The sequence below is a fragment of the Pleurodeles waltl genome, unplaced genomic scaffold, assembly GCF_031143425.1.
Source record: "Pleurodeles waltl isolate 20211129_DDA unplaced genomic scaffold, aPleWal1.hap1.20221129 scaffold_69, whole genome shotgun sequence".
Classification (NCBI taxonomy): Eukaryota; Metazoa; Chordata; class Amphibia; order Caudata; family Salamandridae; genus Pleurodeles; species Pleurodeles waltl.
In genome coordinates this window covers 115,901-141,682 of record NW_027150390.1, presented here as the reverse complement: position 1 = coordinate 141,682, position 25,782 = coordinate 115,901, and the positions used below count along the sequence as shown (strand labels likewise).

Here is a 25,782-nt window from a genome sequence, read left to right as displayed (position 1 = left end):
GTGACATGGCTAGTGACTGAGAGGGACTTGACTTTCCCCTATGACTGACTGTGAGAGGGGAAGGCGAAGATTTTCTGCACCCAGCATGCCTTGTGACATTCTTAGGCAAATGAGGTGAGAGCCCTGCCAGAATAGCTCCAGCGATCCCATGCCACTCCTCTGAAGGCTCCTGATCTGCATAACCACAGCATTTTGAACAGGAAGCAGAGTGGCGCAGCGGAAGCGTGCTGGGCCCATAACCCAGAGGTCGATGGATTGAAACCATCCTCTGCTAGGATGGATTGATTATTTTTCTTGTGAGGACCACTCTCTCGTTTCCACGCTGCCAGAGCGGAAAACAGCAGGCTTGTGCCAGCTTTTTGTGGGAAGAGACTGCTCAACTATCGGTCTCTGCTCAAAGTCAGGGAGACAGTTGGTCAGAGAATCAACCCTACACTTCAAAGGAAATGATGCACAGTTATGACCATTAACGAAAGATGGGACCCTCGCACTTCTTTCTGAGCCTGCTTGGAACGCTATTATTCCCTTTTTTTGTCCTGCTATTATCAATCTCCTGTAATTTCGTGGAGCTGTTTTCTTTCTCTACCCTGCTGTTTTTCCCTTGCTGCCAATATATGCTTATTTCAATGATTTGAACTGCTGCTTTCCCTTTCTCCTTTTCTGCGCAGCTTTTGCATGGGTTTCAATCTCCAGTTCCTTAGCAGTTGCAAGAACTTTTTTCCTGATTTTCATGTTGGTCTGTAAACCAAAAATACCTCTGATACTGGCGCAATATAGTCATTGAACTCAGTTTAAAAAAAAACATATGCCATGGAGCGTTGGTGGTATAGTGGTGAGCATAGCTGCCTTCCAAGCAGTTGACCCGGGTTCGATTCCCGGCCAATGCAGTGCTAATATTTATACATTAAGAAAGCAGTAGCTATTCTAACGCAATATGTTAAAAAAAAGAGAAATATCTTGACCAGATTACTCAGCTATTAGATAAATAATAAACAAAGACATAGGCAGGCATCCCAAAAGCCCCGTCTGCGACTTTCTATGTCCTGAAATTTTTATATTTTACAAACAGCAGTCACCACTCACAACTGCTGGTAATAAATGGGCTGCAGGGGGGCAGGCAATGAAACGGCTAAGCCCTTCTGCCCGACCAGCCTTTAGAACTGCAGCATCTCTGCAGTAAAAATTGTTTCAGGTCAATATCTCTCCCCTGGAAAAAATGTGCGAGACCCACCACCGATAAATGTGGCAAAAGTCCCCAACATTTTCTGCATATTTGTGCTCTTACCTGAAAGCAGCGCCACCTTGTAGTCATCGCAGGCAACTGCAGCATACAACCAAATTTATCCAAGAGCAAGGTGAAAGAAACCCAAGGGAACAGCCCCTGTCTGCAGCAGGAAGGTTGGCTGCTTCGAATGGACAGAACTTCCAGTCCTAAGTCCACTCACGTCCCGAACGCTCCCAAACGCTCATACCGGGTGCACCTCTGGCTCCCAGGTAAGGCCAAAACCTGAGCATGGTAGCGCAGGATCACAGAGAAGGAGCGGGTGGGGGTGCTTCTGTCTTGACAAAGGCGTGACATGGCTAGTGACTGAGAGGGCCTTGACTTTCCCCTATGACTGACTGTGAGAGGGGAAGGCGAAGATTTTCTGCACCCAGCATGCCTTGTGACATTCTTAGGCAAATGAGGTGAGAGCCCTGCCAGAATAGCTCCAGCGATCCCATGCCACTCCTCTGAAGGCTCCTGATCTGCATAACCACAGCATTTTGAACAGGAAGCAGAGTGGCGCAGCGGAAGCGTGCTGGGCCCATAACCCAGAGGTCGATGGATCGAAACCATCCTCTGCTAGCATGGATTGATTTTTTTTTTCTTGTGAGGACCACTCTCTCGTTTCCACGCTGCCAGAGCGGAAAACAGCAGGCTTGTGCCAGCTTTTTGTGGGAAGAGACTGCTCAACTATCGGTCTCTGCACAAAGTCAGGGAAACAGATGGTCAGAGAATCAACCCTACACTTCAAAGGAAATGATGCACAGTTATGACCATTAACGAAAGATGGGACCCTCGCACTTCTTTCTGAGCCTGCTTGGAACGCTATTATTCCCTTTTTTTGTCCTGCTATTATCAATCTCCTGTGAATTTCGTGGAGCTGTTTTCTTTCTCTACCCTGCTGTTTTTCCCTTGCTGCCAATATATGCTTATTTCAATGATTTGAACTGCTGCTTTCCCTTTCTCCTTTTCTGCGCAGCTTTTGCATGGGTTTCAATCTCCAGTTCCTTAGCAGTTGCAAGAACTTTTTTCCTGATTTTCATGTTGGTCTGTAAACCAAAAATACCTCTGATACTGGTGCAATATAGTAATTGAACTCAGGGTTGTCATGTCTAGAGCTTAAAAAAAACATATGCCATGGAGTGTTGGTGGTATAGTGGTGAGCAAAGCTGCATTCCAAGCAGTTGACCCGGGTTCGATTCCCGGCCAACGCAGTGCTAATATTTATACATTAAGAAAGCAGTAGCTATTCTAACGCAATATGTTAAAAAAAAGATAAATATCTTGACCAGATTACTCAGCTATTAGATAAATAATAAACAAAGACATAGGCAGGCATCCCAAAAGCCACGTCTGCGACTTTCTATGTCCTGAAATTTTTATATTTTACAAACAGCAGTCACCACTCACAACTGCTGGTAATAAATGGGCTGCAGGGGGGCAGGCAATGAAACGGCTAAGCCCTTCTGCCCGACCAGCCTTTAGAACTGCAGCATCTCTGCAGTAAAAAGTGTTTCAGGTCAATATCTCTCCCCTGGAAAAAATGTGCGAGACCCACCACCGATAAATGTGGCAAAAGTCCCCAACATTTTCTGCATATTTGTGCTCTTACCTGAAAGCAGCGCCACCTTGTAGTCATCGCAGGCAACTGCAGCATACAACCAAATTTATCCGAGAGCAAGGTGAAAGAAACCCAAGGGAACAGCCCCTGTCTGCAGCAGGAAGGTTGGCTGCTTCGAATGGACAGAACTTCCAGTGCTAAGTCCACTCACGTCCCAAACACTCATACCGGGCAAGCCCTCACCGGGTGCACCTCTGGCTCCCAGGTAAGGCCAAAACCTGAGCATGGTAGCGCAGGATCACAGAGAAGGAGCGGGTGGGGGTGCTTCTGTCTTGACAAAGGCGTGACATGGCTAGTGACTGAGAGGGACTTGACTTTCCCCTATGACTGACTGTGAGAGGGAAAGGCGAAGATTTTCTGCACCCAGCATGCCTTGTGACATTCTTAGGCAAATGAGGTGAGAGCCCTGCCAGAATAGCTCCAGCGATCCCATGCCACTCCTCTGAAGGCTCCTGATCTGCATAACCACAGCATTTTGAACAGGAAGCAGAGTGGCGCAGCGGAAGCGTGCTGGGCCCATAACCCCGAGGTCGATGGATCAAAACCATCCTCTGCTAGCATGGATTGATTATTTTTCTTGTGAGGACCACTCTCTCGTTTCCACGCTGCCAGAGCGGAAAACAGCAGGCTTGTGCCAGCTTTTTGTGGGAAGAGACTGCTCAACTATCGGTCTCTGCTCAAAGTCAGGGAGACAGATGGTCAGAGAATCAACCCTACACTTCAAAGGAAATGATGCACAGTTATGACCATTAACGAAAGATGGGACCCTCGCACTTCTTTCTGAGCCTGCTTGGAACGCTATTATTCCCTTTTTTTGTCCTGCTATTATCAATCTCCTGTGAATTTCGTGGAGCTGTTTTCTTTCTCTACCCTGCTGTTTTTCCCTTGCTGCCAATATATGCTTATTTCAATGATTTGAACTGCTGCTTTCCCTTTCTCCTTTTCTGCGCAGCTTTTGCATGGGTTTCAATCTCCAGTTCCTTAGCAGTTGCAAGAACTTTTTTCCTGATTTTCATGTTGGTCTGTAAACCAAAAATACCTCTGATACTGGCGCAATATAGTCATTGAACTCAGGGTTGTGATGTCTAGAGCTTAAAAAAAACATATGCCATGGAGCGTTGGTGGTATAGTGGTGAGCATAGCAGCCTTCCAAGCAGTTGACCCGGGTTCAATTCCCGGCCAACGCAGTGCTAATAATTATACATTAAGAAAGCAGTAGCTATTCTAACGCAATATGTTAAAAAAAAGATAAATATCTTGACCAGATTACTCAGCTATTAGATAAATAATAAACAAAGACATAGGCAGGCATCCCAAAAGCCCCGTCTGCGACTTTCTATTTCCTGAAATTTTTATATTTTACAAACAGCAGTCACCACTCACAACTGCTGGTAATAAATGGGCTGCAGGGGGGCAGGCAATGAAACGGCTAAGCCCTTCTGCCCGACCAGCCTTTAGAACTGCAGCATCTCTGCAGTAAAAAGTGTTTCAGGTCAATATCTCTCCCCTGGAAAAAATGTGCGAGACCCACCACCGATAAATGTGGCAAAAGTCCCCAACATTTTCTGCATATTTGTGCTCTTACCTGAAAGCAGCGCCACCTTGTAGTCATCGCAGGCAACTGCAGCATATAACCAAATTTATCTGAGAGCAAGGTGAAAGAAACCCAAGGGAACAGCCCCTGTCTGCAGCAGGAAGGTTGGCTGCTTCGAATGGACAGAACTTCCAGTCCTAAGTCCACTCACTTCCCGAACGCTCCCAAACGCTCATACCAGGCAAGCCTTCACCGGGTGCACCTCTGGCTCCCAGGTAAGGCCAAAACCTGAGCATGGTAGCGCAGGATCACAGAGAAGGAGCGGGTGGGGGTGCTTCTGTCTTGACAAAGGCGTGACATGGCTAGTGACTGAGAGGGACTTGACTTTCCCCTATGACTGACTGTGAGAGGGGAAGGCGAAGATTTTCTGCACCCAGCATGCCTTGTGACATTCTTAGGCAAATGAGGTGAGAGCCCTGCCAGAATAGCTCCAGCGATCCCATGCCACTCCTCTGAAGGCTCCTGATCTGCATAACCACAGCATTTTGAACAGGAAGCAAAGTGGCGCAGCGGAAGCGTGCTGGGCCCATAACCCAGAGGTTGATGGATCGAAACCATCCACTGCTAGCATGGATTGATTTATTTTTTCTTGTGAGGACCACTCTCTCGTTTCCACGCTGCCAGAGCGGAAAACAGCAGGCTTGTGCCAGCTTTTTGTGGGAAGAGACTGCTCAACTATCGGTCTCTGATCAAAGTCAGGGAGACAGATGGTCAGAGAATCAACCCTACACTTCAAAGGAAATGATGCACAGTTATGACCATTAACGAAAGATGGGACCCTCGCACTTCTTTCTGAGCCTGCTTGGAACGCTATTGTTCCCTTTTTTTGTCCTGCTATTATCAATCTCCTGTGAATTTCGTGGAGCTGTTTTCTTTCTCTACCCTGCTGTTTTTCCCTTGCTGCCAATATATGCTTATTTCAATGATTTGAACTGCTGCTTTCCCTTTCTCCTTTTCTGCGCAGCTTTTGCATGGGTTTCAATCTCCAGTTCCTTAGCAGTTGCAAGAACTTTTTTCCTGATTTTCATGTTGGTCTGTAAACCAAAAATACCTCTGATACTGGTGCAATATAGTAATTGAACTCAGGGTTGTCATGTCTAGAGCTTAAAAAAAACATATGCCATGGAGTGTTGGTGGTATAGTGGTGAGCAAAGCTGCCTTCCAAGCAGTTGACCCGGGTTCGATTCCCGGCCTACGCAGTGCTAATATTTATACATTAAGAAAGCAGTAGCTATTCTAACGCAATATGTTAAAAAAAAGATAAATATCTTGACCAGATTACTCAGCTATTAGATAAATAATAAACAAAGACATAGGCAGGCATCCCAAAAGCCCCGTCTGCGACTTTCTATGTCCTGACATTTTTATATTTTACAAACAGCAGTCACCACTCACAACTGCTGGTAATAAATGGGCTGCAGGGGGGCAGGCAATGAAACGGCTAAGCCCTTCTGCCCGACCAGCCTTTAGAACTGCAGCATCTCTGCAGTAAAAAGTGTTTCAGGTCAATATCTCTCCCCTGGAAAAAATGTGCGAGACCCACCACCGATAAATGTGGCAAAAGTCCCCAACATTTTCTGCATATTTGTGCTCTTACCTGAAAGCAGCGCCACCTTGTAGTCATCGCAGGCAACTGCAGCATACAACCAAATTTATCCGAGAGCAAGGTGAAAGAAACCCAAGGGAACAGCCCCTGTCTGCAGCAGGAAGGTTGGCTGCTTCGAATGGACAGAACTTCCAGTCCTAAGTCCACTCACGTCCCAAACGCTCCCAAACGCTCATACCGGGCAAGCCCTCACCGGGTGCACCTCTGGCTCCCAGGTAAGGCCAAAACCTGAGCATGGTAGCGCAGGATCACAGAGAAGGAGCGGGTGGGGGTGCTTCTGTCTTGACAAAGGCGTGACATGGCTAGTGACTGAGAGGGACTTGACTTTCCCCTATGACTGACTGTGAGAGGGAAAGGCGAAGATTTTCTGCACCCAGCATGCCTTGTGACATTCTTAGGCAAATGAGGTGAGAGCCCTGCCAGAATAGCTCCAGCGATCCCATGCCACTCCTCTGAAGGCTCCTGATCTGCATAACCACAGCATTTTGAACAGGAAGCAGAGTGGCGCAGCGGAAGCGTGCTGGGCCCATAACCCAGAGGTCGATGGATCGAAACCATTCTCTGCTAGCATGGATTGTTTTTTTTTTTCTTGTGAGGACCACTCTCTCGTTTCCACGCTGCCAGAGCGGAAAACAGCAGGCTTGTGCCAGCTTTTTGTGGGAAGAGACTGCTCAACTATCGGTCTCTGCTCAAAGTCAGGGAGACAGATGGTCAGAGAATCAACCCTACACTTCAAAGGAAATGATGCACAGTTATGACCATTAACGAAAGATGGGACCCTCGCACTTCTTTCTGAGCCTGCTTGGAACGCTATTATTCCCTTTTTTTGTCCTGCTATTATCAATCTCCTGTGAATTTCGTGGAGCTGTTTTCTTTCTCTACCCTGCTGTTTTTCCCTTGCTGCCAATATATGCTTATTTCAATGATTTGAACTGCTGCTTTCCCTTTCTCCTTTTCTGCGCAGCTTTTGCATGGGTTTCAATCTCCAGTTCCTTAGCAGTTGCAAGAACTTTTTTCCTGATTTTCATGTTGGTCTGTAAACCAAAAATACCTCTGATACTGGCGCAATATAGTCATTGAACTCAGGGTTGTGATGTCTAGAGCTTAAAAAAAACATATGCCATGGAGCGTTGGTGGTATAGTGGTGAGCATAGCTGTCTTCCAAGCAGTTGACCCGGGTTCGATTCCCAGCCAACGCAGTGCTAATATTTATACATTAAGAAAGCAGTAGCTATTCTAACGCAATATGTTAAAAAAAAGATAAATATCTTGACCAGATTACTCAGCTATTAGATAAATAATAAACAAAGACATAGGCAGGCATCCCAAAAGCCCCGTCTGCGACTTTCTATGTCCTGAAATTTTTATATTTTACAAACACCAGTCACCACTCACAACTGCTGGTAATAAATGGGCTGCAGGGGGGCAGGCAATGAAACGGCTAAGCCCTTCTGCCCGACCAGCCTTTAGAACTGCAGCATCTCTGCAGTAAAAAGTGTTTCAGGTCAATATCTCTCCCCTGGAAAAAATGTGCGAGACCCACCACCGATAAATGTGGCAAAAGTCCCCAACATTTTCTGCATATTTGTGCTCTTACCTGAAAGCAGCGCCACCTTGTAGTCATCGCAGGCAACTGCAGCATACAACCAAATTTATCCGAGAGCAAGGTGAAAGAAACCCAAGGGAACAGCCCCTGTCTGCAGCAGGAAGGTTGGCTGCTTCGAATGGACAGAACTTCCAGTCCTAAGTCCACTCACTTCCCGAACTCTCCCAAACGCTCATACCAGGCAAGCCCTCACCGGGTGCACCTCTGGCTCCCAGGTAAGGCCAAAACCTGAGCATGGTAGCGCAGGATCACAGAGAAGGAGCGGGTGGGGGTGCTTCTGTCTTGACAAAGGCGTGACATGGCTAGTGACTGAGAGGGACTTGACTTTCCCCTATGACTGACTGTGAGAGGGGAAGGCAAAGATTTTCTGCACCCAGCATGCCTTGTGACATTCTTAGGCAAATGAGGTGAGAGCCCTGCCAGAATAGCTCCAGCGATCCCATGCCACTCCTCTGAAGGCTCCTGATCTGCATAACCACAGCATTTTGAACAGGAAGCAAAGTGGCGCAGGGGAAGCGTGCTGGGCCCATAACCCAGAGGTTGATGGATCGAAACCATCCTCTGCTAGCATGGATTGATTTTTTTTTTCTTGTGAGGACCACTCTCTCGTTTCCACGCTGCCAGAGCGGAAAACAGCAGGCTTGTGCCAGCTTTTTGTGGGAAGAGACTGCTCAACTATCAGTCTCTGCTCAAAGTCAGGGAGACAGATGGTCAGAGAATCAACCCTACACTTCAAAGGAAATGATGCACAGTTATGACCATTAACGAAAGATGGGACCCTCGCACTTCTTTCTGAGCCTGCTTGGAACGCTATTATTCCCTTTTTTTGTCCTGCTATTATCAATCTCCTGTGAATTTCGTGGAGCTGTTTTCTTTCTCTACCCTGCTGTTTTTCCCTTGCTGCCAATATATGCTTATTTCAATGATTTGAACTGCTGCTTTCCCTTTCTCCTTTTCTGCGCAGCTTTTGCATGGGTTTCAATCTCCAGTTCCTTAGCAGTTGCAAGAACTTTTTTCCTGATTTTCATGTTGGTCTGTAAACCAAAAATACCTCTGATACTGGTGCAATATAGTAATTGAACTCAGGGTTGTGATGTCTAGAGCTTAAAAAAAACATATGCCATGGAACGTTGGTGGTATAGTGGTGAGCATAGCTGCCTTCCAAGCAGTTGACCCGGGTTCGATTCCCGGCCAACGCAGTGCTAATATTTATACATTAAGAAAGCAGTAGCTATTCTAACGCAATATGTTAAAAAAAAGAGAAATATCTTGACCAGATTACTCAGCTATTAGATAAATAATAAACAAAGACATAGGCAGGCATCCCAAAAGCCCCGTCTGCGACTTTCTATGTCCTGAAATTTTTATATTTTACAAACAGCAGTCACCACTCACAACTGCTGGTAATAAATGGGCTGCAGGGGGGCAGGCAATGAAACGGCTAAGCCCTTCTGCCCGACCAGCCTTTAGAACTGCAGCATCTCTGCAGTAAAAAGTGTTTCAGGTCAATATCTCTCCCCTGGAAAAAATGTGCGACACCCACCACCGATAAATGTGGCAAAAGTCCCCAACATTTTCTGCATATTTGTGCTCTTACCTGAAAGCAGCGCCACCTTGTAGTCATCGCAGGCAACTGCAGCATACAACCAAATTTATCCGAGTGCAAGGTGAAAGAAACCCAAGGGAACAGCCCCTGTCTGCAGCAGGAAGGTTGGCTGCTTCGAATCGACAGAACTTCCAGTCTTAAGTCCACTCACGTCCCGAACGCTCCCAAACACTCATACCGGCCAAGCCCTCACTGGGTGCACCTCTGGCTCCCAGGTAAGGCCAAAACCTGAGCATGGTAGCGCAGGATCACAGAGAAGGAGCGGGTGGGGGTGCTTCTGTCTTGACAAAGGCGTGACATGGCTAGTGACTGAGAGGGACTTGACTTTCCCCTATGACTGACTGTGAGAGGGGAAGGCGAAGATTTTCTGCACCCAGCATGCCTTGTGACATTCTTAGGCAAATGAGGTGAGAGCCCTGCCAGAATAGCTCCAGCGATCCCATGCCACTCCTCTGAAGGCTCCTGATCTGCATAACCACAGCATTTTGAACAGGAAGCAGAGTGGCGCAGCGGAAGCGTGCTGGGCCCATAACCCAGAGGTCGATGGATTGAAACCATCCTCTGCTAGGATGGATTGATTATTTTTCTTGTGAGGACCACTCTCTCGTTTCCACGCTGCCAGAGCGGAAAACAGCAGGCTTGTGCCAGCTTTTTGTGGGAAGAGACTGCTCAACTATCGGTCTCTGCTCAAAGTCAGGGAGACAGATGGTCAGAGAATCAACCCTACACTTCAAAGGAAATGATGCACAGTTATGACCATTAACGAAAGATGGGACCCTCGCACTTCTTTCTGAGCCTGCTTGGAACGCTATTATTCCCTTTTTTTGTCCTGCTATTATCAATCTCCTGTGAATTTCGTGGAGCTGTTTTCTTTCTCTACCCTGCTGTTTTTCCCTTGCTGCCAATATATGCTTATTTCAATGATTTGAACTGCTGCTTTCCCTTTCTCCTTTTCTGCGCAGCTTTTGCATGGGTTTCAATCTCCAGTTCCTTAGCAGTTGCAAGAACTTTTTTCCTGATTTTCATGTTGGTCTGTAAACCAAAAATACCTCTGATACTGGCGCAATATAGTCATTGAACTCAGTTTAAAAAAAACATATGCCATGGAGCGTTGGTGGTATAGTGGTGAGCATAGCTGCCTTCCAAGCAGTTGACCCGGGTTCGATTCCCGGCCAATGCAGTGCTAATATTTATACATTAAGAAAGCAGTAGCTATTCTAACGCAATATGTTAAAAAAAAGAGAAATATCTTGACCAGATTACTCAGCTATTAGATAAATAATAAACAAAGACATAGGCAGGCATCCCAAAAGCCCCGTCTGCGACTTTCTATGTCCTGAAATTTTTATATTTTACAAACAGCAGTCACCACTCACAACTGCTGGTAATAAATGGGCTGCAGGGGGGCAGGCAATGAAACGGCTAAGCCCTTCTGCCCGACCAGCCTTTAGAACTGCAGCATCTCTGCAGTAAAAATTGTTTCAGGTCAATATCTCTCCCCTGGAAAAAATGTGCGAGACCCAAAACCGATAAATGTGGCAAAAGTCCCCAACATTTTCTGCATATTTGTGCTCTTACCTGAAAGCAGCGCCACTTTGTAGTCATCGCAGGCAACTGCAGCATACAACCAAATTTATCCAAGAGCAAGGTGAAAGAAACCCAAGGGAACAGCCCCTGTCTGCAGCAGGAAGGTTGGCTGCTTTGAATGGACAGAACTTCCAGTCCTAAGTCCACTCACGTCCCGAACGCTCCCAAACGCTCATACCGGGTGCACCTCTGACTCCCAGGTAAGGCCAAAACCTGAGCATGGTAGCGCAGGATCACAGAGAAGGAGCGGGTGGGGGTGCTTCTGTCTTGACAAAGGCGTGACATGGCTAGTGACTGAGAGGGACTTGACTTTCCCCTATGACTGACTGTGAGAGGGAAAGGCGAAGATTTTCTGCACCCAGCATGCCTTGTGACATTCTTAGGCAAATGAGGTGAGAGCCCTGCCAGAATAGCTCCAGCGATCCCATGCCACTCCTCTGAAGGCTCCTGATCTGCATAACCACAGCATTTTGAACAGGAAGCAGAGTGGCGCAGCGGAAGCGTGCTGGGCCCATAACCCAGAGGTCGATGGATCGAAACCATCCTCTGCTAGCATGGATTGATTATTTTTCTTGTGAGGACCACTCTCTCGTTTCCACGCTGCCAGAGCGGAAAACAGCAGGCTTGTGCCAGCTTTTTGTGGGAAGAGACTGCTCAACTATCGGTCTCTGCTCAAAGTCAGGGAGACAGATGGTCAGAGAATCAACCCTACACTTCAAAGGAAATGATGCACAGTTATGACCATTAACGAAAGATGGGACCCTCGCACTTCTTTCTGAGCCTGCTTGGAACGCTATTATTCCCTTTTTTTGTCCTGCTATTATCAATCTCCTGTGAAGTTCGTGGAGCTGTTTTCTTTCTCTACCCTGCTGTTTTTCCCTTGCTGCCAATATATGCTTATTTCAATGATTTGAACTGCTGCTTTCCCTTTCTCCTTTTCTGCGCAGCTTTTGCATGGGTTTCAATCTCCAGTTCCTTAGCAGTTGCAAGAACTTTTTTCCTGATTTTCATGTTGGTCTGTAAACCAAAAATACCTCTGATACTGGCGCAATATAGTCATTGAACTCAGGGTTGTGATGTCTAGAGCTTAAAAAAAACATATGCCATGGAGCGTTGGTGGTATAGTGGTGAGCATAGCTGCCTTCCAAGCAGTTGACCCGGGTTCAATTCCCGGCCAACGCAGTGCTAATATTTATACATTAAGAAAGCAGTAGCTATTCTAACGCAATATGTTAAAAAAAAGATAAATATCTTGACCAGATTACTCAGCTATTAGATAAATAATAAACAAAGACATAGGCAGGCATCCCAAAAGCCCCGTCTGCGACTTTCTATGTCCTGAAATTTTTATATTTTACAAACAGCAGTCACCACTCACAACTGCTGGTAATAAATGGGCTGCAGGGGGGCAGGCAATGAAACGGCTAAGCCCTTCTGCCCGACCAGCCTTTAGAACTGCAGCATCTCTGCAGTAAAAAGTGTTTCAGGTCAATATCTCTCCCCTGGAAAAAATGTGCGAGACCCACCACCGATAAATGTGGCAAAAGTCCCCAACATTTTCTGCATATTTGTGCTCTTACCTGAAAGCAGCGCCACCTTGTAGTCATCGCAGGCAACTGCAGCATACAACCAAATTTATCTGAGAGCAAGGTGAAAGAAACCCAAGGGAACAGCCCCTGTCTGCAGCAGGAAGGTTGGCTGCTTCGAATGGACAGAACTTCCAGTCCTAAGTCCACTCACTTCCCGAACGCTCCCAAACGCTCATACCAGGCAAGCCTTCACCGGGTGCACCTCTGGCTCCCAGGTAAGGCCAAAACCTGAGCATGGTAGCGCAGGATCACAGAGAAGGAGCGGGTGGGGGTGCTTCTGTCTTGACAAAGGCGTGACATGGCTAGTGACTGAGAGGGACTTGACTTTCCCCTATGACTGACTGTGAGAGGGGAAGGCGAAGATTTTCTGCACCCAGCATGCCTTGTGACATTCTTAGGCAAATGAGGTGAGAGCCCTGCCAGAATAGCTCCAGCGATCCCATGCCACTCCTCTGAAGGCTCCTGATCTGCATAACCACAGCATTTTGAACAGGAAGCAAAGTGGCGCAGCGGAAGCGTGCTGGGCCCATAACCCAGAGGTTGATGGATCGAAACCATCCTCTGCTAGCATGGATTGATTTATTTTTTCTTGTGAGGACCACTCTCTCGTTTCCACGCTGCCAGAGCGGAAAACAGCAGGCTTGTGCCAGCTTTTTGTGGGAAGAGACTGCTCAACTATCGGTCTCTGATCAAAGTCAGGGAGACAGATGGTCAGAGAATCAACCCTACACTTCAAAGGAAATGATGCACAGTTATGACCATTAACGAAAGATGGGACCCTCGCACTTCTTTCTGAGCCTGCTTGGAACGCTATTGTTCCCTTTTTTTGTCCTGCTATTATCAATCTCCTGTGAATTTCGTGGAGCTGTTTTCTTTCTCTACCCTGCTGTTTTTCCCTTGCTGCCAATATATGCTTATTTCAATGATTTGAACTGCTGCTTTCCCTTTCTCCTTTTCTGCGCAGCTTTTGCATGGGTTACAATCTCCAGTTCCTTAGCAGTTGCAAGAACTTTTTTCCTGATTTTCATGTTGGTCTGTAAACCAAAAATACCTCTGATACTGGTGCAATATAGTAATTGAACTCAGGGTTGTGATGTCTAGAGCTTAAAAAAAACATATGCCATGGAGCGTTGGTGGTATAGTGGTGAGCATAGCTGCCTTCCAAGCAGTTGACCCGGGTTCGATTCCCGGCCAACGCAGTGCTAACATTTATACATTAAGAAAGCAGTAGCTATTCTAAGGCAATATGTTAAAAAAAAGAGAAATATCTTGACCAGATTACTCAGCTATTAGATAAATAATAAACAAAGACATAAGCAGGCATCCCAAAAGCCCCGTCTGCGACTTTCTATGTCCTGAAATTTTTATATTTTACAAACAGCAGTCACCACTCACAACTGCTGGTAATAAATGGGCTGCAGGGGGGCAGGCAATGAAACGGCTAAGCCCTTCTGCCCGACCAGCCTTTAGAACTGCAGCATCTCTGCAGTAAAAAGTGTTTCAGGACAATATCTCTCCCCTGGAAAAAATGTGCGAGACCCACCACCGATAAATGTGGCAAAAGTCCCCAACATTTTCTGCATATTTGTGCTCTTACCTGAAAGCAGCGCCACCTTGTAGTCATCGCAGGCAACTGCAGCATACAACCAAATTTATCCGAGAGCAAGGTGAAAGAAACCCAAGGGAACAGCCCCTGTCTGCAGCAGGAAGGTTGGCTGCTTCGAATGGACAGAACTTCCAGTCCTAAGTCCACTCACGTCCCGAACACTCCCAAACGCTCATACCGGGCAAGCCCTCACCGGGTGCACCTCTGGCTCCCAGGTAAGGCCAAAACCTGAGCATGGTAGCGCAGGATCACAGAGAAGGAGCAGGTGGGGGTGCTTCTGTCTTGACAAAGGCGTGACATGGCTAGTGACTGAGAGGGCCTTGACTTTCCCCTATGACTGACTGTGAGAGGGGAAGGCGAAGATTTTCTGCACCCAGCATGCCTTGTGACATTCTTAGGCAAATGAGGTGAGAGCCCTGCCAGAATAGCTCCAGCGATCCCATGCCACTCCTCTGAAGGCTCCTGATCTGCATAACCACAGCATTTTGAACAGGAAGCAGAGTGGCGCAGCGGAAGCGTGCTGGGCCCATAACCCAGAGGTCGATGGATCGAAACCATCCTCTGCTAGCATGGATTGATTTTTTTTTCTTGTGAGGACCACACTCTCGTTTCCACGCTGCCAGAGCGGAAAACAGCAGGCTTGTGCCAGCTTTTTGTGGGAAGAGACTGCTCAACTATCGGTCTCTGCACAAAGTCAGGGAGACAGATGGTCAGAGAATCAACCCTACACTTCAAAGGAAATGATGCACAGTTATGACCATTAACGAAAGTTGGGACCCTCGCACTTCTTTCTGAGCCTGCTTGGAACGCTATTATTCCCTTTTTTTGTCCTGCTATTATCAATCTCCTGTGAATTTCGTGGAGCTGTTTTCTTTCTCTACCCTGCTGTTTTTCCCTTGCTGCCAATATATGCTTATTTCAATGATTTGAACTGCTGCTTTCCCTTTCTCCTTTTCTGCGCAGCTTTTGCATGGGTTTCAATCTCCAGTTCCTTAGCAGTTGCAAGAACTTTTTTCCTGATTTTCATGTTGGTCTGTAAACCAAAAATACCTCTGATACTGGTGCAATATAGTAATTGAACTCAGGGTTGTCATGTCTAGAGCTTAAAAAAAACATATGCCATGGAGTGTTGGTGGTATAGTGGTGAGCAAAGCTGCCTTCCAAGCAGTTGACCCGGGTTCGATTCCCGGCCAACGCAGTGCTAATATTTATACATTAAGAAAGCAGTAGCTATTCTAACGCAATATGTTAAAAAAAAGATAAATATCTTGACCAGATTACTCAGCTATTAGATAAATAATAAACAAAGACATAGGCAGGCATCCCAAAAGCCCCATCTGCGACTTTCTATGTCCTGACATTTTTATATTTTACAAACAGCAGTCACCACTCACAACTGCTGGTAATAAATGGGCTGCAGGGGGGCAGGCAATGAAACGGCTAAGCCCTTCTGCCCGACCAGCCTTTAGAACTGCAGCATCTCTGCAGTAAAAAGTGTTTCAGGTCAATATCTCTCCCCTGGAAAAAATGTGCGAGACCCACCACCGATAAATGTGGCAAAAGTCCCCAACATTTTCTGCATATTTGTGCTCTTACCTGAAAGCAGCGCCACCTTGTAGTCATCGCAGGCAACTGCAGCATACAACCAAATTTATCCGAGAGCAAGGTGAAAGAAACCCAAGGGAACAGCCCCTGTCTGCAGCAGGAAGGTTGGCTGCTTCGAATGGACAGAACTTCCAGTCCTAAGTCCACTCACGTCCCAAACGCTCCCAAACGCTCATACCGGGCAAGCCCTCACCGGGTGCACCTCTGGCTCCCAGGTAAGGCCAAAACCTGAGCATGGTAGCGCAGGATCACAGAGAAGGAGCGGGTGGGGGTGCTTCTCTCTTGACAAAGGCGTGACATGGCTAGTGACTGAGAGGGACTTGACTTTCCCCTATGACTGACTGTGAGAGGGAAAGGCGAAGATTTTCTGCACCCAGCATGCCTTGTGACATTCTTAGGCAAATGAGGTGAGAGCCCTGCCAGAATAGCTCCAGCGATCCCATGCCACTCCTCTGAAGGCTCCTGATCTGCATAACCACAGCATTTTGAACAGGAAGCAGAGTGGCGCAGCGGAAGCGTGCTGGGCCCATAACCCCGAGGTCGATGGATCGAAACCATCCTCTGCTAGCATGGATTGATTATTTTTCTTGTGAGGACCACTCTCTCGTTTCCACGCTGCCAGAGCGGAAAACAGCAGGCTTGTGCCAGCTTTTTGTGGGAAGAGACTGCTCAACTATCGGTCTCTGCTCAAAGTCAGGGAGACAGATGGTCAGAGAATCAACCCTACACTTCAAAGGAAATGATGCACAGTTATGACCATTAACGAAAGATGGGACCCTCGCACTTCTTTCTGAGCCTGCTTGGAACGCTATTATTCCCTTTTTTTGTCCTGCTATTATCAATCTCCTGTGAATTTCGTGGAGCTGTTTTCTTTCTCTACCCTGCTGTTTTTCCCTTGCTGCCAATATATGCTTATTTCAATGATTTGAACTGCTGCTTTCCCTTTCTCCTTTTCTGCGCAGCTTTTGCATGGGTTTCAATCTCCAGTTCCTTAGCAGTTGCAAGAACTTTTTTCCTGATTTTCATGTTGGTCTGTAATCCAAAAATACCTCTGATACTGGCGCAATATAGTAATTGAACTCAGGGTTGTCATGTCTAGAGCTTAAAAAAAACATATGCCATGGAGTGTTGGTGGTATAGTGGTGAGCAAAGCTGCCATCCAAGCAGTTGACCCGGGTTCGATTCCCGGCCAACGTAGTGCTAATATTTATACATTAAGAAAGCAGTAGCTATTCTAACGCAATATGTTAAAAAAAAGAGAAATATCTTGACCAGATTACTCAGCTATTAGATAAATAATAAACAAAGACATAGGCAGGCATCCCAAAAGCCCCGTCTGCGACTTTCTATGTCCTGAAATTTTTATATTTTACAAACAGCAGTCACCACTCACAACTGCTGGTAATAAATGGGCTGCAGGGGGGCAGGCAATGAAACGGCTAAGCCCTTCTGCCCGACCAGCCTTTAGAACTGCAGCATCTCTGCAGTAAAAAGTGTTTCAGGTCAATATCTCTCCCCTGGAAAAAATGTGCGAGACCCACCACCGATAAATGTGGCAAAAGTCCCCAACATTTTCTGCATATTTGTGCTCTTACCTGAAAGCAGCGCCACCTTGTAGTCATCGCAGGCAACTGCAGCATACAACCAAATTTATCCGAGAGCAAGGTGAAAGAAACCCAAGGGAACAGCCCCTGTCTGCAGCAGGAAGGTTGGCTGCTTCGAATGGACAGAACTTCCAGTCCTAAGTCCACTCACGTCCCGAACGCTCCCAAAGGCTCATACCGGGCAAGCCCTCACCGGGTGCACCTCTGGCTCCCAGGTAAGGCCAAAACCTGAGCATGGTAGCGCAGGATCACAGAGAAGGAGCGGGTGGGGGTGCTTCTGTCTTGACAAAGGCGTGACATGGCTAGTGACTGAGAGGGACTTGACTTTCCCCTATGACTGACTGTGAGAGGGGAAGGTGAAGATTTTCTGCACCCAGCATGCCTTGTGACATTCTTAGGCAAATGAGGTGAGAGCCCTGCCAGAATAGCTCCAGCGATCCCATGCCACTCCTCTGAAGGCTTCTGATCTGCATAACCACAGCATTTTGAACAGGAAGCAGAGTGGCGCAGCGGAAGCGTGCTGGGCCCATAACCCAGAGGTCAATGGATCGAAACCATCCTCTGCTAGCATGGATTGATTATTTTTCTTGTGAGGACCACTCTCTCGTTTCCACGCTTCCAGAGCGGAAAACAGCAGGCTTGTGCCAGCTTTTTGTGGGAAGAGATTGCTCAACTATCGGTCTCTGCTCAAAGTCAGGGAGACAGATGGTCAGAGAATCAACCCTACACTTCAAAGGAAATGATGCACAGTTATGACCATTAACGAAAGATGGGACCCTCGCACTTCTTTCTGAGCCTGCTTGGAACGCTATTATTCCCTTTTTTTGTCCTGCTATTATCAATCTCCTGTGAATTTCGTGGAGCTGTTTTCTTTCTCTACCCTGCTGTTTTTCCCTTGCTGCCAATATATGCTTATTTCAATGATTTGAACTGCTGCTTTCCCTTTCTCCTTTTCTGCGCAGCTTTTGCATGGGTTTCAATCTCCAGTTCCTTAGCAGTTGCAAGAACTTTTTTCCTGATTTTCATGTTGGTCTGTAAACCAAAAATACCTCTGATACTGGCGCAATATAGTCATTGAACTCAGAGTTGTGATGTCTAGAGCTTAAAAAAAACATATGCCATGGAGTGTTGGTGGTATAGTGGTGAGCATAGCTGCCTTCCAAGCAGTTGACCCGGGTTCGATTCCCGGCCAACGCATGCTAATATTTATACATTAAGAAAGCAGTAGCTATTCTAACGCAATATGTTAAAAAAAAGAGAAATATCTTGACCAGATTACTCAGCTATTAGATAAATAATAAACAAAGACATAGGCATGCATCCCAAAAGCCCCGTCTGCGACTTTCTATGTCCTCAAATTCTTATATTTTACAAACAGCAGTCACCACTCACAACTGCTGGTAATAAATGGGCTGCAGGGGGGCAGGCAATGAAACGGCTAAGCCCTTCTGCCCGACCAGCCTTTAGAACTGCAGCATCTCTGCAGTAAAAAGTGTTTCAGGTCAATATCTCTCCCCTGGAAAAAATGTGCGAGACCCACCACCGATAAATGTGACAAAAGTCCGCAACATTTTCTGCATATTTGTGCTCTTACCTGAAAGCAGCGCCACCTTGTAGTCATCGCAGGCAACTGCAGCATACAACCAAATTTATCCGAGAGCAAGGTGAATGAAACCCAAGGGAACAGCCCCTGTCTGCAGCAGGAAGGTTGGCTGCTTCGAATGGACAGAACTTCCAGTCCTAAGTCCACTCACGTCCCGAACGCTCTCAAACACTCGCCCTCACCGGGTGCACCTCTGGCTCCCAGGTAAGGCCAAAACCTGAGCATGGTAGCGCAGGATCACAGAGAAGGAGCGGGTGGGGGTGCTTCTGTCTTGACAAAGGCGTGACATGGCTAGTGACTGAGAGGGCCTTGACTTTCCCCTATGACTGACTGTGAGAGGGGAAGGCGAAGATTTTCTGCACCCAGCATGCCTTGTGACATTCTTCGGCAAATTAGGTGAGAGCCCTGCCAGAATAGCTCCAGCGATCCCATGCCACTCCTCTGAAGGCTCCTGATCTGCATAACCACAGCATTTTGAACAGGAAGCAGAGTGGCGCAGCGGAAGCGTGCTGGGCCCATAACCCAGAGGTCGATGGATCGAAACCATCCTCTGCTAGCATGGATTGATTTTTTTTTCTTGTGAGGACCACTCTCTCGTTTCCACGCTGCCAGAGCGGAAAACAGCAGGCTTGTGCCAGCTTTTTGTGGGAAGAGACTGCTCAACTATTGGTCTCTGCTCAAAGTCAGGGAGACAGATGGTCAGAGAATCAACCCTACTCTTCAAAGGAAATGATGCACAGTTATGACCATTAACGAAAATGGGACCCTCGCACTTCTTTCTGAGCCTGCTTGGAACGCTATTATTCCCTTTTTTTCTCCTACTATTATCAATCTCCTGTGAATTTCGTGGAGCTGTTTTCTTTCTCTACCCTGCTGTTTTTCCCTTGCTGCCAATATATGCTTATTTCAATGATTTGAACTGCTGCTTTCCCTTTCTCCTTTTCTGCGCAGCTTTTGCATGGGTTTCAATCTCCAGTTCCTTAGCAGTTGCAAGAACTTTTTTCCTGATTTTCATGTTGGTCTGTAAACCAAAAATACCTCTGATACTGGTGCAATATAGTAATTGAACTCAGGGTTGTGATGTCTAGAGCTTAAAAAAAAATATACCATGGAGCGTTGGTGGTATAGTGGTGAGCATAGCTGCCTTCCAAGCAGTTGACCTGGGTTTGATTCCCGGCCAACGCAGTGCTAATATTTATACATTAAGAAAGCAGTAGCTATTCTAACGCAATATGTTAAAAAAAAGAAAAATATCTTGACCAGATTACTCAGCTATTAGATAAATAATAAACAAAGACATAGGCAGGCATCCCAAAAGCCCCGTCTGCGACTTTCTATGTCCTGAAATTTTTATATTTTACAAACAGCAGTCACCACTCACAACTGCTGGTAATAAATTGGCTGCAGGGGGGCAGGCAATGAAACGGCTAAGCCCTTCTGCCCGACCAGCCTTTAGAACTGCAGCATCTCTGCAGTAAAAAGTGTTTCAGGTCAATATTTCTCGCCTGGAAAAAATGTGCGAGACCCACCACCGATAAATGTGGCAAAAGTCCCCAACATTTTCTGCATATTTGTGCTCTTACCTGAAAGCAGCGCCACCTTGTAGTCATCGCAGGCAACTGCAGCATACAACCAAATTTATCCGAGAGCAAGGTGAAAGAAACCCAAGGGAACAGCCCCTGTCTGCAGCAGGAAGGTTGGCTGCTTCGAATGGACAGAACTTCCAGTCCTAAGTCCACTCACGTCCCGAACGCTCCCAAACGCTGATACCGGGCAAGCCCTCACCGGGTGCACCTCTGGCTCCCAGGTAAGGCCAAAACCTGAGCATGGTAGCGCAGGATCACAGAGAAGGAGCGGGTGGGGGTGCTTCTGTCTTGACAAAGGCGTGACATGGCTAGTGACTGAGAGGGCCTTGACTTTCCCCTATGACTGACTGTGAGAGGGGAAGGCGAAGATTTTCTGCACCCAGCATGCCTTGTGACATTCTTAGGCAAATGAGGTGAGAGCCCTGCCAGAATAGCTCCAGCGATCCCATGCCACTCCTCTGAAGGCTCCTGATCTGCATAACCACAGCATTTTGAACAGGAAGCAGAGTGGCGCAGCTGAAGCGTGCTGGGCCCATAACCCAGAGTTCGATGGATCGAAACCATCCTCTGCTAGCATGGATTGATTTTTTTTTCTTGTGAGGACCACTCTCTCGTTTCCACGCTGCCAGAGCGGAAAACAGCAGGCTTGTGCCAGCTTTTTGTGGGAAGAGACTGCTCAACTATCGGTCTCTGCTCAAAGTCAGGGAGACAGATGGTCAGAGAATCAACCCTACACTTCAAAGGAAATGATGCACAGTTATGACCATTAACGAAAGATGGGACCCTCGCACTTCTTTCTGAGCCTGCTTGGAACGCTATTATTCCCTTTTTTTGTCCTGCTATTATCAATCTCCTGTGAATTTCGTGGAGCTATTTTCTTTCTCTACCCTGCTGTTTTTCCCTTGCTGCCAATATATGCTTATTTCAATGATTTGAACTGCTGCTTTCCCATTCTCTTTTTCTGCGCAGCTTTTGCATGGGTTTCAATCTCCAGTTCCTTAGCAGTTGCAAGAACTTTTTTCCTGATTTTCATGTTGGTCTGTAAACCAAAAATACCTCTGATACTGGTGCAATATAGTAATTGAACTCAGGGTTGTGATGTCTAGAGCTTAAAAAAAACATATGCCATGGAGCGTTGGTGGTATAGTGGTGAGCATAGCTGCCTTCCTAGCAGTTGACCCGGGTTCGATTCCCGGCCAACGCAGTGCTAATATTTATACATTAAGAATGCAGTAGCTATTCTAACGCAATATGTTAAAAAAAAGAGAAATATCTTGACCAGATTACTCAGCTATTAGATAAATAATAAACAAAGACATAGGCAGGCATCCCAAAAGCCCCGTCTGTGACTTTCTATGTCCTGAAATTTTTATACTTTACAAACAGCAGTCACCACTCACAACTGCTGGTAATAAATGGGCTGCAGGGGGGCAGGCAATGAAACGGCTAAGCCCTTCTGCCCGACCAGCCTTTAGAACTGCAGCATCTCTGCAGTAAAAAGTGTTTCAGGTCAATATCTCTCCCCTGGAAAAAATGTGCGAGACACACCATCGATAAATGTGGCAAAAGTCCCCAACATTTTCTGCATATTTGTGCTCTTACCTGAAAGCAGCGCCACCTTGTAGTCATCGCAGGCAACTGCAGCATACAACCAAATTTATCCGAGAGCAAGGTGAAAGAAACCCAAGGGAACAGCCCCTGTCTGCAGCAGAAAGGTTGGCTTCTTCGAATGGACAGAACTTCCAGTCCTAAGTCCACTCACGTCCCGAACGCTCTCAAACGCTCAGCCCTCACCGCGTGCACCTCTGGCTCCCAGGTAAGGCCAAAACCTGAGCATGGTAGCGCAGGATCACAGAGAAGGAGCGGGTGGGGGTGCTTCTGTCTTGACAAAGGCGTGACATGGCTAGTGACTGAGAGGGCCTTGACTTTCCCCTATGACTGACTGTGAGAGGGGAAGGCGAAGATTTTCTGCACCCAGCATGCCTTGTGACATTCTTAGGCAAATGAGGTGAGAGCCCTGCCAGAATAGCTCCAGCGATCCCATGCCACTCCTCTGAAGGCTCCTGATGTGCATAACCACAGCATTTTGAACAGGAAACAGAGTGGTGCAGCGGAAGCGTGCTGGGCCCATAACCCAGAGGTCGATGGATCGAAGCCATCCTCTGCTAGCATGGATTGATTTTTTTTTCTTGTGAGGACCACTCTCTCGTTTCCACGCTGCCAGAGCGGAAAACAGCAGGCTTGTGCCAGCTTTTTGTGGGAAGAGACTGCTCAACTATCGGTCTCTGCTCAAAGTCAGGGAGACAGATGGTCAGAGAATCAACCCTACACTTCAAAGGAAATGATGCACAGTTATGACCATTAACGAAAGATGGGACCCTCGCACTTCTTTCTGAGCCTGCTTGGAACGCTATTATTCCCTTTTTTTGTCCTGCTATTATCAATCTACTGTGAATTTCATGGAGCTGTTTTCTTTCTCTACCCTGCTGTTTTTCCCTTGCTGCCAATATATGCTTATTTCAATGATTTGAACTGCTGCTTTCCCTTTCTCCTTTTCTGCGCAGCTTTTGCATGGGTTTCAATCTCCAGTTCCTTAGCAGTTGCAAGAACTTTTTTCCTGATTTTCATGTTGGTCTGTAAACCAAAAATACCTCTGATACTGGTGCAATATAGTAATTGAACTCAGGGTTGTGATGTCTAGAGCTTAAAAAAAACATATGCCCTGGAGCGTTGGTGGTATAGTGGTGAGCATAGCTGCCTTCCAAGCAGTTGACCCGGGTTCGATTCCCGGCCAACGCAGTGCTAATATTTATACATTAAGAAAGCAGTAGCTATTCTAACGCAATATGTTAAAAAAAAGAGAAATATCTTGACCAGATTACTCAGCTATTAGATAAATAATAAACAAAGACATAGGCAGGCATCCCAAAAGCCCCGTCTGCGACTTTCTATGTCCTGAAATTTTTATATTTTACAAACAGCAGTCACCACTCACAACTGCTGGTAATAAATGGGCTGCAGGGGGGCAGGCAATGAAACGGCTAAGCCCTTCTGCCCGACCAGCCTTTAGAACTGCAGCATCTCTGCAGTAAAAAGTGTTTCAGGTCAATATCTCTCCCCTGGAAAAAATGTGCGAGACCCACCACCAATAAATGTGGCAAAAGTCCCCAACATTTTCTGCATATTTGTGCTCTTACCTGAAAGCAGCGCCACCTTGTAGTCATCGCAGGCAACTGCAGCATACAACCAAATTTATCCGAGAGCAAGGTGAAAGAAACCCAAGGGAACAGCCCCTGTCTGCAGCAGGAAGGTTGGCTGCTTCGAATGGACAGAACTTCCAGTCCTAAGTCCACTCACGTCCCGAACGCTCATACCGGGCAAACCCTCACCGGGTGCACCTCTGGCTCCCAGGTAAGGCCAAAACCTGAGCATGGTAGCGCAGGATCACAGAGAAGGAGCGGGTGGGGGTGCTTCTGTCTTGACAAAGGCGTGACATGGCTAGTGACTGAGAGGGACTTGACTTTCCCCTATGACTGACTGTGAGAGGGTAAGGCGAAGATTTTCTGCACCCAGCATGCCTTGTGACATTCTTAGGCAAATGAGGTGAGAGCCCTGCCAGAATAGCTCCAGCGATCCCATGCCACTCCTCTGAAGGCTCCTGATCTGCATAACCACAGCATTTTGAACAGGAAGCAGAGTGGCGCAGCGGAAGCGTGCTGGGCCCATAACCCAGAGGTCGATGGATCGAAACCATCCTCTGCTAGCAGGGATTGATTTTTTTTTCTTGTGAGGACCACTCTCTCGTTTCCACGCTGCCAGAGCGGAAAACAGCAGGCTTGTGCCAGCTTTTTGTGGGAAGAGACTGCTCAACTATCGGTCTCTGCTCAAAGTCAGGGAGACAGATGGTCAGAGAATCAACCCTACACTTCAAAGGAAATGATGCACAGTTATGACCATTAACGAAAGATGGGACCCTCGCACTTCTTTCTGAGCCTGCTTGGAACGCTATTATTCCCTTTTTTTGTCCTGCTATTATCAATCTCCTGTGAATTTCGTGGAGCTGTTTTCTTTCTCTACCCTGCTGTTTTTCCCTTGCTGCCAATATATGCTTATTTCAATGATTTGAACTGCTGCTTTCCCTTTCTCCTTTTCTGCGCAGCTTTTGCATGGGTTTCAATCTCCAGTTCCTTAGCAGTTGCAAGAACTTTTTTCCTGATTTTCATGTTGGTCTGTAAACCAAAAATACCTCTGATACTGGTGCAATATAGTAATTGAACTCAGGGTTGTGATGTCTAGAGCTTAAAAAAAACATATGCCATGGAGCGTTGGTGGTATAGTGGTGAGCATAGCTGCCTTCCAAGCAGTTGACCCGGGTTCGATTCCCGGCCAACGCAGTGCTAATATTTATACATTAAGAATGCAGTAGCTATTCTAACGCAATATGTTAAAAAAAAGAGAAATATCTTGACCAGATTACTCAGCTATTAGATAAATAATAAACAAAGACATAGGCAGGCATCCCAAAAGCCCCGTCTGCGACTTTCTATGTCCTGAAATTTTTATATTTTACAAACAGCAGTCACCACTCACAACTGCTGGTAATAAATGGGCTGCAGGGGGGCAGGCAATGAAACGGCTAAGCCCTTCTGCCCGACCAGCCTTTAGAACTGCAGCATCTCTGCAGTAAAAAGTGTTTCAGGTCAATATCTCTCCCCTGGAAAAAATGTGCGAGACCCACCACCGATAAATGTGGCAAAAGTCCCCAACATTTTCTGCATATTTGTGCTCTTACCTGAAAGCAGCGCCACCTTGTAGTCATCGCAGGCAACTGCAGCATACAACCAAATTTATCCGAGAGCAAGGTGAAAGAAACCCAAGGGAACAGCCCCTGTCTGCAGCAGAAAGGTTGGCTGCTTCGAATGGACAGAACTTCCAGTCCTAAGTCCACTCACGTCCCGAACGCTCTCAAACGCTCATACCGGGCAAGCCCTCACCGGGTGCACCTCTGGCTCCCAGGTAAGGCCAAAACCTGAGCATGGTAGCGCAGGATCACAGAGAAGGAGCGGGTGGGGGTGCTTCTGTCTTGACAAAGGTGTGACATGGCTAGTGACTGAGAGGGCCTTGACTTTCCCCTATGACTGACTGTGAGAGGGGAAGGCGAAGATTTTCTGCACCCAGCATGCCTTGTGACATTCTTAGGCAAATGAGGTGAGAGCCCTGCCAGAATAGCTCCAGCGATCCCATGCCACTCCTCTGAAGGCTCCTGATGTGCATAACCACAGCATTTTGAACAGGAAACAGAGTG

The 25,782-nt window shown here is 47.0% G+C and overlaps 7 non-coding genes across 7 annotated transcripts; all 7 read left to right on the top strand.

Annotated features, from left to right (window-relative positions):
- Positions 1-815: 815 nt before the first annotated feature.
- On the top strand, positions 816-887 carry TRNAG-UCC (transfer RNA glycine (anticodon UCC)). Its single transcript has one exon. It is a non-coding gene; the product is annotated as a tRNA-Gly (tRNA).
- A 9,518-nt stretch (positions 888-10,405) lies between these two features.
- Positions 10,406-10,477, top strand: TRNAG-UCC (transfer RNA glycine (anticodon UCC)). Its single transcript has one exon. It is a non-coding gene; the product is annotated as a tRNA-Gly (tRNA).
- Positions 10,478-11,994: 1,517 nt separating this feature from the next.
- Positions 11,995-12,066, top strand: TRNAG-UCC (transfer RNA glycine (anticodon UCC)). The gene has a single exon. It is a non-coding gene; the product is annotated as a tRNA-Gly (tRNA).
- Positions 12,067-13,600: 1,534 nt separating this feature from the next.
- Positions 13,601-13,672, top strand: TRNAG-UCC (transfer RNA glycine (anticodon UCC)). Its single transcript has one exon. It is a non-coding gene; the product is annotated as a tRNA-Gly (tRNA).
- Positions 13,673-18,413: 4,741 nt separating this feature from the next.
- On the top strand, positions 18,414-18,485 carry TRNAG-UCC (transfer RNA glycine (anticodon UCC)). Its single transcript has one exon. It is a non-coding gene; the product is annotated as a tRNA-Gly (tRNA).
- Positions 18,486-23,204: 4,719 nt separating this feature from the next.
- Positions 23,205-23,276, top strand: TRNAG-UCC (transfer RNA glycine (anticodon UCC)). Its single transcript has one exon. It is a non-coding gene; the product is annotated as a tRNA-Gly (tRNA).
- A 1,523-nt stretch (positions 23,277-24,799) lies between these two features.
- On the top strand, positions 24,800-24,871 carry TRNAG-UCC (transfer RNA glycine (anticodon UCC)). Its single transcript has one exon. It is a non-coding gene; the product is annotated as a tRNA-Gly (tRNA).
- Positions 24,872-25,782: the final 911 nt, after the last annotated feature.